Genomic DNA, 14,210 nt, shown 5'->3' with positions numbered 1-14,210 from the left:
GCGAATTTACAAGCTTCCAAAGTAACTCGAATGCACGAATTTAATTAAATCAACTCCCTTCGAAATTTCCACGATTAAAATACGAGATAAAACTACCAATCCAAATATGACACGAACTAAGAATTAGTAAATTAACAATCTCGATAAAACTCGATGTCAATCACAAAAACAAAATGGTCGAAAATTGATCTATCAAGATAAAGAGGTATTCTTATAATCCGATAAAAATTACAAAAATACCTGTCTTTAATTAACTAATATAACCACAGGCATTACAATTCTCTTGAGTTTCAAAACGAGCTACTGCAATCCTCGATAGTCTAGACCAATGAAGATGTGACGCAACGAGGATGATCGTTCAACAATAGTCAATTCCCGTGGTGTTTTTTTCATTCGTAGCAACAGCCCGATATACGAAAGGCGAAAAGACCCCCGATCTTCGACCCAGCACGGTATTCTTCGTGAAATGGCAGCAGGCAACGCGATCGGGCACGATCGTTATGCGCATGGGCCACAATGCGCGCCCGCAAAGTGCATCAATGATGGCGGCATTTGGCCGAACGGACCCCGGCTCTCGATCGCTGTTGCTCGAGGCTTCCGTTATTCCGTGTAAAACTAACCGAACCTTACGCCGCGTTCCTCGCTTACGACCGATTTATAATCTGGCTCGTAAATCCTGCCGGGATTCCCGGATAACGCGCGGGACCTTCTAACGACCGACGTTGTCTCGTGGAAAAAAAAGAATTTATAGCCGAGTAGCGGTGTCGAGGACGACGCGATTCCTGTCACGGGGATCTATCACTGTATCGCGCAGGCGATCCGCCATTGCCGTCGAATCTAGTCGATATAATACGATTCATCGCCGACGGTGGCTCTCTCTGATCACGTTGGCATTACCACGTGACCATTTTTAAATTCGGTTTAATCGATAAACCAGGTCCCTGTAATTTTATTCGTCAAATATTTCGAAATTTCTTTTCCTCTTGAAATGTTTTGTGTTTTTGTAACATTAGGTTGAATACGTGCGTGTAATATACCTAAATGGTATATGATGGTAACCGAAATGGTGGAATGAAGAGAAACACGGCTGTATTTATGACGGTATTATATATGGAGGAAAAGTGAACGTTAATTTCGTTGAAAACCACTGCGTGATTCGAATAATTGAGAAAATAAAATGTTTCCAACTAGTCGCTCTGATTGGGTTAAATAATTCCAGATGATATATCATGTTCGTCTATTAATAGTTGAATTCGATGTTACGTAAGATAATCTGAAGTTGTTTTTGTAGGATTGAAATAGGCTCGACACGTGCTCATTCCGCAGTTTATTAAACGGATGTGTCACGGTAATTTCGAAATATATTCCTCGAAAACACGAGTGCGTCAAATGTATCGAGACTTTTACCTGGGGCACTATTTTTCTCGAAGAATACATCGGTATGAATTATAGTGTTAAACAGGTAGCTATAATGCAGAGTAACGAACGTTGCACAAGATATTCTTCCAATGCTATTTCCAGTTAATGCTACGGGCTATAATCCTATATTGTTTCCTCCTTTTACAATCTCGTTACGTGCCACGATTGTTTTCGAGGGTATTTCAGACAAAGAACGCGAATTTGCAGGTCTCTGCTTTCTATCTGCGAAGCAAATATTAGGGCGGAGCAGTCTGCAGGGCTGTAAGACTAATAGAAAGGGTACCTACGCGAGGGAGTGGGGGACGGCGGCCTTGAGCGGTCAGATTTTCAACAGGCTATAAATTACAGAGAGGTGCAAAGCTCGTAGGAAAAAAGAAACACCACCTTTATTATACCGTAAAGAATCAGAAGAAATCCTCCAGTGTGAAAAATCACAAGAGCCGTAAAAATCGTAAAGACAAAAAGAATTCAACTAATTCCCATAATCCCACTACGAGTCACGTTAATATATAGGGTGTCCAAATAATTGTAGTAAAGAAAGGGGTGACTCTATCGTTGCTGGGACGCCATTTATTAGTATTACTCAGCCTACATGTCATAAAAAGTAACGAAACGTCACTGCGTGTTATAACAAATACTAATAAAAGTACTTATTACCGAAGAAAAGAAAAGAGGAAAATTTTTAGCTTCCCAAAGGCCCAGTTTAAGAATCCAAGTTAAAGACGACACGTAAAACGATCACGCGAAAGTTTCGCGAGATTGATCGGGTGAGGCTACAGATAAGTCGATTTTCGAGCGTCGAACGAGTTTCCGTGATTATCGCATCGACCATCGCGGCGGCACATGGCAGAGAACACAGGGACTTTCATCGATGGCGAAAAAATGCTAAGTGAGCGGTCAGAGACGGCGCATTAAAGCCAACGACATAAAACCGTGACTTTCCATCGGTGGTCCGGCCTTAACGCGTAAATCATCTCAAAGAAATTTCTTCGACCATGTCCGACCTGTTTTCATCGAAAGCCGGAAGCCTGGAACGGATCCGAGGCGCAGTGGTGGGGAGCGGCCGAAGGCGAAAGGGAGGGGATGGCCGCGCGCGTGCCATGTTGTTCCGCGTCAGATTACGAGAAACGATCCTCGCTAAGAGAAGAATTCCCTTTCCCGATTTACGAAACGTCCAAAATCTATAGGATTTTTATCTATCGTCCTAGCCAATTCAACTTTACTATACACCCTAATCGAATAATTTGATTTTATTGACATTTTCCACTAATACCGTGGTGAGCTAAAAATTGTGCATAAATAAAAGAATTCGCATATTATAAATATTATTAGATCAAAATGTTAGATACAATGTCTCATCTACAGTCAGCTATTCCAGGGAGTGGTGGGAGTAGTGGAATAAGGGTGGGGGGTCTCGAGCATGCATTAGTAGAATATCAGTGCGGGGTCCCTCGGGACCCCGTTACCGGTGAGCGAGGGACCGTGCTCCGAGGGTTAAACGTCGTCGGGAATATCTCTCGTCCCTCTGACTCTTCGTTTAACCGTTACATTTCACCATGCTACGCGCGATGCGCCATTTTATGTAATCGCGCGGGCATTTCGTGGAATTTCCTCACCGCTCACGTTCCTATTAACTATGGCCTAGGGGACCGTGTAACCGGAGCTTGTATTATTTCGTCTCGAAACCTTGAGAACCGTTCTTTTTTTAACTCTGGCGTGTGTTGAGGAAGGAAAAGATTGGAGGGGATGCGATCGACGTTCGATCTTCGCTGCGTGGCTGTTTTCGCTAGTTTATACTATCCCACCACTGTCATAACAGCGCCCTCTGTCGAACTTGATGAGAAGTATCGCTAAGAATCACGAGTCCTGCACCGCGCTGGGAATATTTATTTCACGTGCAACTTCCAGCGTTATTATTCCCGTGTATTCTGCATAGCTGCAGAAGGGGGTTAGAGTTTCTAAGAAATATTTTATAAATCCCCCGGTTTCGTTTGTTCAGCTATATTTAGAGATTCACACGACGATGCTTATCTGGGCTATTGAAACATCCCAGGATATTAATTCATCTGTTATTCAACGAGATATATAGGAAATTGACGTGGAAGAACATGGAGCGAGGGGGCTTCCAGGACTTCCTGGAGGTTCTTAATTTTCGCGGTAGAAATAATTCTAGCTGATTTTCTCCTCTTCCTGATTCCATTTGCCGCAATTAACCACGAAATACAATGAAAAATGGCCGGTAATGTATTTCTGACAGTTATCGATGGGCCGTGGAACACGGTGTATTGAAAATTCTTGAATAATCTCATCAGTAAGATACGCTGGAGATTAACAGGAGATTTTGAGTGATTGGAAGAAAATGTGACACGACAAAACGTGCTTTCTTTTTGCTGGGAAATTTTTCACGTAGACAAGTGGTACACGAAACTAGGATATTTGGATATCGTTAAAGTATACATATACAGTGCGGGTAAAAGTATTGGCACAGTATAACTGTTGCGGTGCAAATGCTTATAACTACTAAACTAATTGATTTGAGGGACAAACTTTTTGACATTTCTGGTTTATTACATAGTAGAAGCAATAATATAGTTTTTCCTTCAAATCCATTTGTTTAGTAGTTAAAAGTATATGGTTTTTCTATTTGTACAGGCAGTGACAAAAGCTAGTCGATACGTTTACAAGGACACAAGTGGCGCCACAGTGTACCCCATTTTGTAGTCTGTTACATTTGTTAACCTAACATCGATTTCGTTAACGTTGTGTACACACTGATACCTCAATGAATACATCCCTCCAAGCACTTGAGATAAGATCATAGAAAATTAAACCCAAAAACACAATAGCCTAATTAATCATTTTCACATACAGCAAGGCAAAAAATTATTGGCACACGCAGAAAGTGACAGGAATATAAAGGATAAAAAAAATAATAAAAGACTTTTCAAGTCTCTTATTTGAGATAAATAAAGTTTAGACCATAAGCACACAATACTATGAAAAAAAATAATGTCAATTGGGATATTATTAATTTTTTCATAATATTGGAAGTTTATAGTTTAAAAACTATGTTTTGTAAACGAAAAAGGATGAAAAAATATTTAATTGTTTTTTTCACCATATTCTTATCAGTTTCTGCGTGTCAATAATTTTGTGACAGTATAAATAAACATAACCAAAAAATGGCCGATCTTGAATAACTCTTTTCGAACAACCTGACAAATTTTTATTTAATTCTATTTAATAAAATTTCTGATCTGACAGTATTTTTATTAACGTTACTAACACAGGAATATATAGACACGAATATTCCAAACTTTCCTGTAACAGTATACCGAACCGTTAAGAGTGATTCCAACCTGAAGGAAAAATAAAAATAGACAACCCTAATTAACTTTCTCCCTTGGTGGGGAAAAAAGAAAAGATTCATTGAGAACATCGGCCAGGAAGATTCGCGAAGGAGCGAGTAAAACTAGGAAAAAATAGAAGGAAGCAGATTTTTGATGGCGAATCGCGGTCGTTCTCCCTTTCGTTTTCACGAGGCAAGGATATACGTTTCATAAATATGGGTCGTCGCGGTCGATTCCGGTAATTAAAAGTAGTCCGGTAATTCGATAATCCGGATACGGGGAATCAGTACACGGCTGTGCACGACGACTACGCTTCCTAAGTGAATTACCAAAGGCAGTGCAAAGCCGATACTAATCCGGGGGGTTACGCGCGAAATTTTATTACCACGGCCGACGGCGTGGGCCGGGAGAGGAGAAGGGAGGGGGCGGGGCATCTCGGGGCCCGTAAACCCCACCAACGATGCCTGTTTAATTACTTTTTAGAAAAATGTGTCGCACCATCTAGATATACGACTGCTCCGTGCAGAAACAACTATAGTTTTCCACTATTTAATATAATACAATATAGTTGCATTTGAAACGATGTTCTCGGACTGGAAATAAATTATAAATTATACTGGAATTACGCGATATATCAAAAATTGGAAATATACTGGGATATTGGAAATAACGCGGTATGAATAACTTGATGATATATAATATAGTATATTGCATGGTATGTAGTATCACGTATACCATACAGTATAGTATAGTACATGCTATAGTATATAAATAAATTTTTAAATAGTGATGTAGGTAATGTTATAGAAAATAATATATTGCATGATATGTAATATATCGTGTAGTATATAGTATAGCATATAGAATAGTATACTGCGTGCTATAGTATATTTTGAAAATTAGTATAAACAGATTTAATCAAAAATTGATGATGTTGGGTTTGGGTTTAATATAAATGAATATAAATTTTTGAAAGATTGCGGAGATTTGAAAGTGTGTTAAAGTGTAACGAATTTTGAAATATTATTTATTTCCAGCAGTATATCCAATTTTATGAGAATTATAATGGCGAAGGTGTTTATAACGATCATTATTTCTACAAATTATGCAATTAACATTCAATACGAATAAATGTGCGCGGAGAGACGGAAGAGTGGAAAACAAGAGTATGGAAGAGAATTGCACGTGTTGCGTAACATCCTAATAGTCTATTAATAAACATTTGACGATACCATATTAACTTTAATCTTTCTATTACTAACACGAAGTACTTACGAGGCTATCGAAACGATATCGCCAACTATTCTACTAGAAAATTGACTATCTCTGACTTATCTTTTCTTATTAAAACTTCTAAGTGTTACTTAACACTCCAACATTCCAATAAATGTGTCGACCGAATCAATAACCTCGAAAGTTTCCCCCCACCCCAGTCACCGACCGTTACAGGGCTCGAGCATAATGGCCGACAGCGCGGGAAGTCGAGACACGATTTACAAGGTTATGAAAATACGAACAAATATTCGAAATTAATCTAACAACGAATTTTCGACCAACTATTCCACCGAGAGATTAAGCAAAGGAATTTTTGTTCAATTAAAAGACAAGTAAAGAGTGTCAAAAGTAAAATTAAATTTTCCTGGAATTGTTCCATAATACTTTATTACGGTTAATTCGTCGAAAGCGTATTCCCCGATTGCGTGGGCCACCTAGCGGAATTTTCACGAAGTAGCTGTGTTTCAGTCTCGATTCCCCTTACCGTGTCTTCGAATTCGTTGAAAGAAGCATAAAACTTATTTCCATTACACCTACTTCTATCCACCTACTTAACCGAATAGACACACAGCAGGCACAAAGGTATTCTCTCATACCCACGATTCTCAGCGAAACATTCCTCTGGTCATGCTTCGCATTTCACTTCCACGATTGCAATTTCTCGCAATCAGATTAAGCCACCTCCATGCCGGGATTATTAGTGCATAAATGCCAAAATAAACAGCACACCGTACACACGGTTCTTGTATCTGGCCATTGTGTAGCCGGAGCAACAAGTAACCCAAAGATCTCGTTAAAATGCACCGACTAACCTATTACCGACCGAGTCCCCCGAAAGAAGCAACGTAGAAAAACGAGCACAACGAACGCCACGTGAAACGATTAGCCACGCTCGTAATTTCTTTAAAACCACTCGAAAGATCGGCCGTCGGAGAGGCTCGGGTTATTTGACGCATTAAAATCCCGGCGAGGGAACGCGAGGGTCCGCGAGGCCACCGAAACCGCGGCCATTATTCTGCAAAACGACCGTTCGATCTGAGGCATTATTAAAAAACTGCCGAGACTTCGCGCGACGACGATAATATCGATGCGGCCCGATTTCAGCAGCATCTATCGTCCAACGACCGCACACCGTTCAGCACACTCGGCTGAGCTAACCGTTCGAAGCGCCACGGAAATAATTGGGATGGGTGGCAAAACTATTTTAGTGCATACACGCGCGCACGCGTTCCTAAAGCCGAGTATCCATCAAACCGGCGTTTCTAGCGAACGTTTGCAAATGTCGCGTACGTTCGTGAACATTTGCGTTCGGATTCGCAGAGTATATACGACAAACAAACGAGAGTAAACAAGAGTTTGCGAATGTTCGTCGCTGGGACGTAGAAAACTGCTTTTGGCACAAGATTTATGGTGCATGGTACATCGTTTGTCTCCATAACATCATTTTTACTCTCATTCGTGCACTACCGAATTCTCTCCTATTCTCAAATTTTTGAATTTCTTAATTTCTTTTCGAAAATGTTAAATTACAAAATTTCTGAATACCGAGATATCAAAATTTTTTAATCTCGAAATTCCTAAGTTTCATAATTTCAGAATTCTAAGATTTCAAAATCTCGAAATGCCAAAATTTCAAAACCCCAAAACTCCAAAATTCCAAAATCTTAAAATTAAAAAATTCCAGAATCCTAAGATCTCAAAATTTCGAAATTCTAACATTCCAAGATCCCCAAATTTCAAAACTCCAAACTTCCAAGATCCCAAAATCTCGAAATTCCAGAATTCCAAGATCCCAAAATTTCGAAATTCCAAACTTCCAAGATTCCGAAATCTCGAAATTCCAGAATTCCAAGATTTCAAAATTTCGATATATAACTTTCAAATTTTTGAATTTTAATAAAATTTTCCCACCGATATAGCAACGCTTTAAAAAATGGATTCGCAAATGTTTTCGATAGTTCGCGACTACTTGCTACCCGTGCCCGCTTCGCGTTTCCAACGGAGGCCAATTCAAGTCAGCAAACGTACGCAAACATTTAGCGTGCCTGGTGGATACACGGCCTAAAGTGAAAACCCGTGATGCGGATCCGAACGAGGCAGAGGAGGAAATTTAAATTGGTCTACTATCAACCACCGAATCTCCCTCTTTATTTATTTTCTTTTTTAAGCAGCTTCTTCCTCCGGTCAACAAATTCGCTAATTATCTGACGCGACGTAACTCCACGCTAGATAGCGTTGCATGAAAACGACCGGATAATTACGTTTCATCGGAAAATGAAGCGGGCGAGTGTATACGATAAATACGTGTGATCCGGCCATGGAGAGGTCGTACGCATAACGAGCATCGCTTTAGTCGATAATCATAGCTCGATTAATAGCAGCGTACTCTAACACGCGTTAATTAAGCGTTTTAATTATCACCGTCAGCCTCTGACGCCACTCATCGTGCATCTTTTATTCCCCCGACCTTAAAATCAATTTAACGAACAATGTTAAAAACAAACGAATTTTAATATACCCCCTAACCGAACCATCTTCTTTCATTTTACAGCTTTTAGAAAATTAAGTTAGGTTAGGTTCACGAAAATACGCGATACACATATGAATTTTTCGATGTATCCTCGCATAAAGGGAAATACTTTGAAAGATGTCACACACACTTTAAAATATTACTAAATTTCTAATTTTTAACAAAAATTTTCCAATAAAAAATGGTCGATCGTTTTTCAGTTTACACCAGGACCCCCTTTAAATAATTATTCACACTTCCTTTAATAGTACCCTTTCCTGATTTTATTCTCAAAAAGAGAACCTATCGATGAAATAATAAAACACCTAATTTCTTTTTCCAAAAAGAGAATCTGTTGCTTCAATAATAATCCAAAATATTTTATAACCTCAACACGACGTAAAATACCATTTAAAAATATTTTAACAAACGACGAATAAATAAAATTCTATTCAAATTAAATAAATATTCACGCCCGTTTTAATAATCGAAGAAACAATAACTGAAAATACAAAATATCCTAACAAAGAACGAAGAAATTTTCGTCTGCAACGCCTGTGCCAAGGAAACGAGAAGAACTTTCCTCGCAACAGCGAAAGAAAAGTTCAAGGCAAACCGTAGACTCGCGGGCAGAAATAAAATGGCGTAAAAATCGGCACGAATTTCTCGGATGACCTAATATCCCACGGTTTCGGAAAAGTTTGCAATCTCTGGTTCACGGCGCGCGAGAAACGCACCAGCGGCGTGTTGCGCGAAAATCGTCGACTATAATCGGCCATTAGGAACGATGACTCGCCGTGATGAAAATCTATCATTAACGACGCGAGCCGACTCCTCGTGCCGGAGGAAGCGTCGCGAATCGCGTTTTCTTCCAGCACATTCGATCCGTCTGACTCGTTCTGTGGGCCCCGGGATACACTTCGCGTGCTCTTTGCCGGATTTCCAATGTAAATATTTAAAGTCCTCGAAAGTTAAACTCTCGTGCTCGATACTAAGACTTAAATAGATCTCGAGTAAATCCGATAACGGCGCTGATAAAATTGCCCGCCGAGTTGGGAAAGCTTTGGGAAAGAAGAATGTTAAAAGGGGGCCATTTTGGAAATGAAAAGTTCCTTCGGGATTTTTAAGACCATCTAGCAAAGAACAAAAAATTCTTTTATCGAGAAACTATGGAAAAGTTGTCAACAATGAGTGAAGATATGTGAAAATGGGACTGATCAAATACAGGGTGTCCCGGTAATGGCAGTATAATCGAGGAGGGGTGATTCTATGTGAAAAAGCAAATCGAAAATAAAGAATAAAATTTTTCGATTCGAAGCTTCGTTTTCGAGAAAATCGACTTTGAATATCCATCAAGCGCGCTCGAAGTTAAGTGCACGCGAATATTCAAAGACGATTTCCTCGAAAACGAAGCTTCGAATGAAAAAATTTTATTCTTCACTTTCGATTTGTTTTCTTCAAGTGATGCCAAAAATACCGTTTTTTCTTAACATCCTCCTTTGGTTGCAAAAAGATAGATGTATTCTTTCTTACAGTATGAAATGATTAACTACGCTTTTTGATTTTTGGAAAATTTTGTATTAAAACACCTGACTGATACTTAACTTTCTAGGTGTAAAATATTTTAGAAAGTGGGAATTAGAAATTTATATTTATATATTTTAAATGTTAATTCTACTTTATAAATGTAAAAAAAAATATATAGAGTAAAGAAAAGGATTATGAAAATATTGTACTGCATGTATAAAAAATAGTTACTATATTAACATATATAATATTCACTATACGAGCAATTCGTAAGCTGTTTAACCCCATTTCTATAATTTTGAAAAATTTCAGTACCGAAAATACTTAATTAATGCCGAAGATTTAACCTTGTAAATAAATTTCTACTTCTCGTTGCATGGAATTAACGTCCTTGACAAATCATAGGTTTGAATATAAAATTTCGAAGGATATTAATGAAACTGCGAAAAGCTAAGACTACCGTAAGAACTCATGAATAAACTACGCTCATCAGCGTTATACCGAACGAGTAGGATTTACATTAAAAATTATCAGGCCACTATCAGCCTAATTACAGTATTACTTAAAGCACGAAGCAGGCTAGTATTTCATAATTTTCCTTCTTTTCGATTTTCCCGCACGATCCACGCCGCGCGAGCGGTCAACGAGTTCCTGTGCAAGTGCAACGGCCTTGAGACGAACTCTCACAGTACCCCGACGTCCTTAGAGAGAAAGGACGTCTCGGAGGCCTTCCTCGGAGAAAGCATTTGCTCGCCAAATAACTGCACAACCGCTCACACTGACTCGGCTATCGTCGGTATTAATGACATTTTCCCTTCACCGATCTTTTTAACACGATCCCGATCCCCAGTACAACGCTTTCGATCGATTCCACACCTCGAAACTTCTTGCAATCGATTACTCGAGTTCCGTTCCGTGCCTCGCACACCTATCTCCGTCGATACTTTCGCTTATCCATCCCGGAACCATTCGATTCAACCTTCATTCCCGAACCTTCCAACGCGCCTTTGTAATTCCTTATTTATTAATTTACAAAAAAAAAAAGGTCAGTAAATTATGTGGGATATATGATACATAGTTCTTTTATATAGTAAGAAGAAAATTCCACGATTAAATCGGCGAAATTAGAAAATAATTCGACGATAAACGTCTGTCGGAGATATGGGCCGCGGTGGCGCTAGTGAGTTAAGTGGGAAATGCACTTAAGGCTACCGAAGCACTCGTGGAAAGGTTAATGTTAGATCGAAGGATAATTTTTTCGTATAACTACCTATATATAATTATTTATTCGAGTATGCTATGTTTAGATACAAGATGTCGCGGAAATTCTTGTCTTCGCGAAACAACAAAAGTTTTAATTGTACGGAAGATTCTTTTTTCAAGATCCATGTTCCAGTTTGAACTACTTCGAGCACCATATTACCTAAGTTCTCTTGGAATTGTCATTAGAGAATGTCTCTGGGAATTGTCATTAGACAACTCCTCCCGGAAACGCCAAGTCAAGGAGTACTCGTTAACACGTCAACGCGCGACACGTGGTGCCTGTTATCAAACTGTGGCTTGTTTCTGCTAACGTCGGAGTGTAATCAAATATTTTTCGATCCTCTACCTGCCCCTATCAACTTTCATCGGAATTAATACGCGACATTCTATACGCTTCGTTAAAATATTATATAATAAAACGAAATAAAATTACGACTCTCGGGTTTCCATATATTCGTATCGCGATTTCGACACGGATTCCGAATTTTTTCGGCAACAATACCGGTATAACGACTCGTCGAACGCGCCATCGTGCATAGAATACAAAATAACCACCATCGCATTACGCAGGAGACATTATGAGAAGCCATTTTTATTTACAAACCGTGTTACAGCGCCATCTGTCCAGCGGAGACAGGATAGCCGAGAAAGTAAAAATGTCTGCAACTGCGGCATACAGATCGTAGTACCGAGCAAAAATCCACGGTTAACCGATTCTACGAAATATTTTATGCCAGACTTAGGGCAGAAAATATCCGGTCTGAACGGAAAGTCCAACGCGAGACGTATGCCATCCACGCGACAGGAAACGTGTTAACACGTTCGCTACGATCGTCTGCGCCTGCGTATACTTTTACCGCATGCACGTAACACCGACTGTCAGACGGAAAAATTAATTACCTACGAGTTTACGAAAAACGTACATAAGAATTCACCTGAAACGAGCGTGTCAACTTTTCGTAACGCAAGAATAAATATCCACTAAAAGTGAGTCCCCAATTTCGCAACCTAACCTCTAAATTGCGAAAAAATTCGCTCACTAGCGCATTCCGCGTGCCTCGTATAAGAATTCGCGAGAAGTTATTTCACCATATATAAAAGCGACTCTGTATATTATTCCTCACACATTTCTTTAATTAAACAATATCAATACTATTCTACCAAATAAAAAACCTAATTTAAAGAAATAAAAATTGCTACGTATATTGAAGTATCGGCTTACCGTTCAAGCCGGGATGGGGAGTGTGCTATGGGCAACAGCAAGGCCGGTTACACGTCGAGCAAACTTGTCCGAACACGTCGAAGAATAACACGTAACTGAGACAGAGAGATATCGGCGAAACGCCACGAGGAGCCCGACCCGAGATGTTTACGTTCGGCCCCGGCGACGAACCTGGCTTCTCAACCGTCGTATTTACGTTTAACCCGAGATCCTAACCAGGAATGTCGCACTATAACGTTCGAGGTTAATAACAATCGGTTTCGCGTAAGATTTCTCGCAAGGGTCCACAACGATCGCGAGATCGGTCGCGTATCGTATCGATTTCCATCGCACTAAAATTCGCCATGGCTCGAAATACGGCGTAGCAATCTCGGCGCAGCTGCATGGACGCCATCTCGATGGAGTTTCAATCGTATTACAGTCCCATCAAACTGCGCCAGATGGAGGCGGGCGATGAAAAAATGAGCGAGAAAAGACCGATAATAGAACGGAAGGAAACGCGTCGTCTGTTTCGAATTCGATGACTCAAGGGTGGAGTGGGGGACGTAAGGAGAGAGCGAGAGAGACGGAGAGTGTAGAGGGCGCGTCAGGCCCGGCAGGTTAGGATTTTACGTGTCGCGGAACGCGCGCGGAGCCATCTGAGCGTGCACGATGATTATTGGCCTGGAATCGAGTCGAACCGACGAACGAACGGGAACAACAGCAGGCGGAAAATGAAAAACGATGCGAGCCCAAGTGGATCGGAAATAACGATTCGGCCGGAAAACGAGTTGCGAATGGAAGATGCTGCTCTGGGGTTTCTGGGTATAAGTAGGTTACTCGTTGGAACTGCTCTTCCGGGAAGGTTGTTATTTAAGATTTATGGTATCCCTGTTACCTAGAGTTTTATTTTTTGATTTTAAGATAAATAGAACCTAATCTATATAATTTTCAACACTTCAAGAATCACGACCGATTTCTAATTTCCTTGCACACTTTTTGGGCGAATTATAATTGAACCAGGGTTTTGTATATTTTTTAATAATAATGTTCGGTAGTTGATGTTTTTATCTATTATAGTATAGTGTATAGGATGAGTTTGAAATACTTTTCTAGAGATGTACAATGTCCTGGATGGTTAAAATTGTTTGGTATTATAAATTATAATAAATGATGAATAATTAAGTATGTATTAAAATTTTGGAGTCTGTTACTGATCTTCGTTTATTTTTATTTTGTATAAAATACAAAATAAAATACATGGTATTTTACGACCCATCCAGAACAAGGTAAAACACAACGTGAGTCGAGGAAGAGTCTCCTTTCCTAGAAAATGGCGTCTATTAAATTCTAGAGATGCCAACAATCTCGCGCCTGAGATGCAAAAAATAGAAAAATTTCGTAATCCGTCCTTCCCAGATTTATCCTGTACAGAGTCCAGAACAGGGTTTCTCAACTTGTTTTGGTTTATGGTTCCCCTTCTGAATATCAAAATTCCCTATGACACTCTTTTCCCCTATTTTTCAGATTCGCGCCAAAATTTAAATTTACATAAAACAGACATTGATATTTATACTGTTGTACTCTTATAAACCACTCTACATCCACCCCCACCTACATATATATATATATATATATATATATACTTAGTGACAAAAATTAAGAA

The 14,210-nt window shown here is 39.6% G+C and overlaps 1 protein-coding gene across 2 annotated transcripts in view; it reads right to left on the bottom strand.

Annotated features, from left to right (window-relative positions):
• The window catches only part of Su(Tpl) (Suppressor of Triplolethal), a 175,248-nt gene that overhangs the window by 144,968 nt on the left and 16,070 nt on the right, over positions 1–14,210 (bottom strand). The gene's annotated exons all lie outside the window — the stretch shown is intronic.

This window comes from Eufriesea mexicana, unplaced genomic scaffold, assembly GCF_001483705.2.
Source record: "Eufriesea mexicana isolate 0111107269 unplaced genomic scaffold, ASM148370v2 scaffold5271, whole genome shotgun sequence".
Taxonomy (NCBI): Eukaryota; Metazoa; Arthropoda; class Insecta; order Hymenoptera; family Apidae; genus Eufriesea; species Eufriesea mexicana.
Note: the sequence above shows the minus strand (reverse complement) of the source record. Positions and strands in the feature narration are given on the sequence as shown.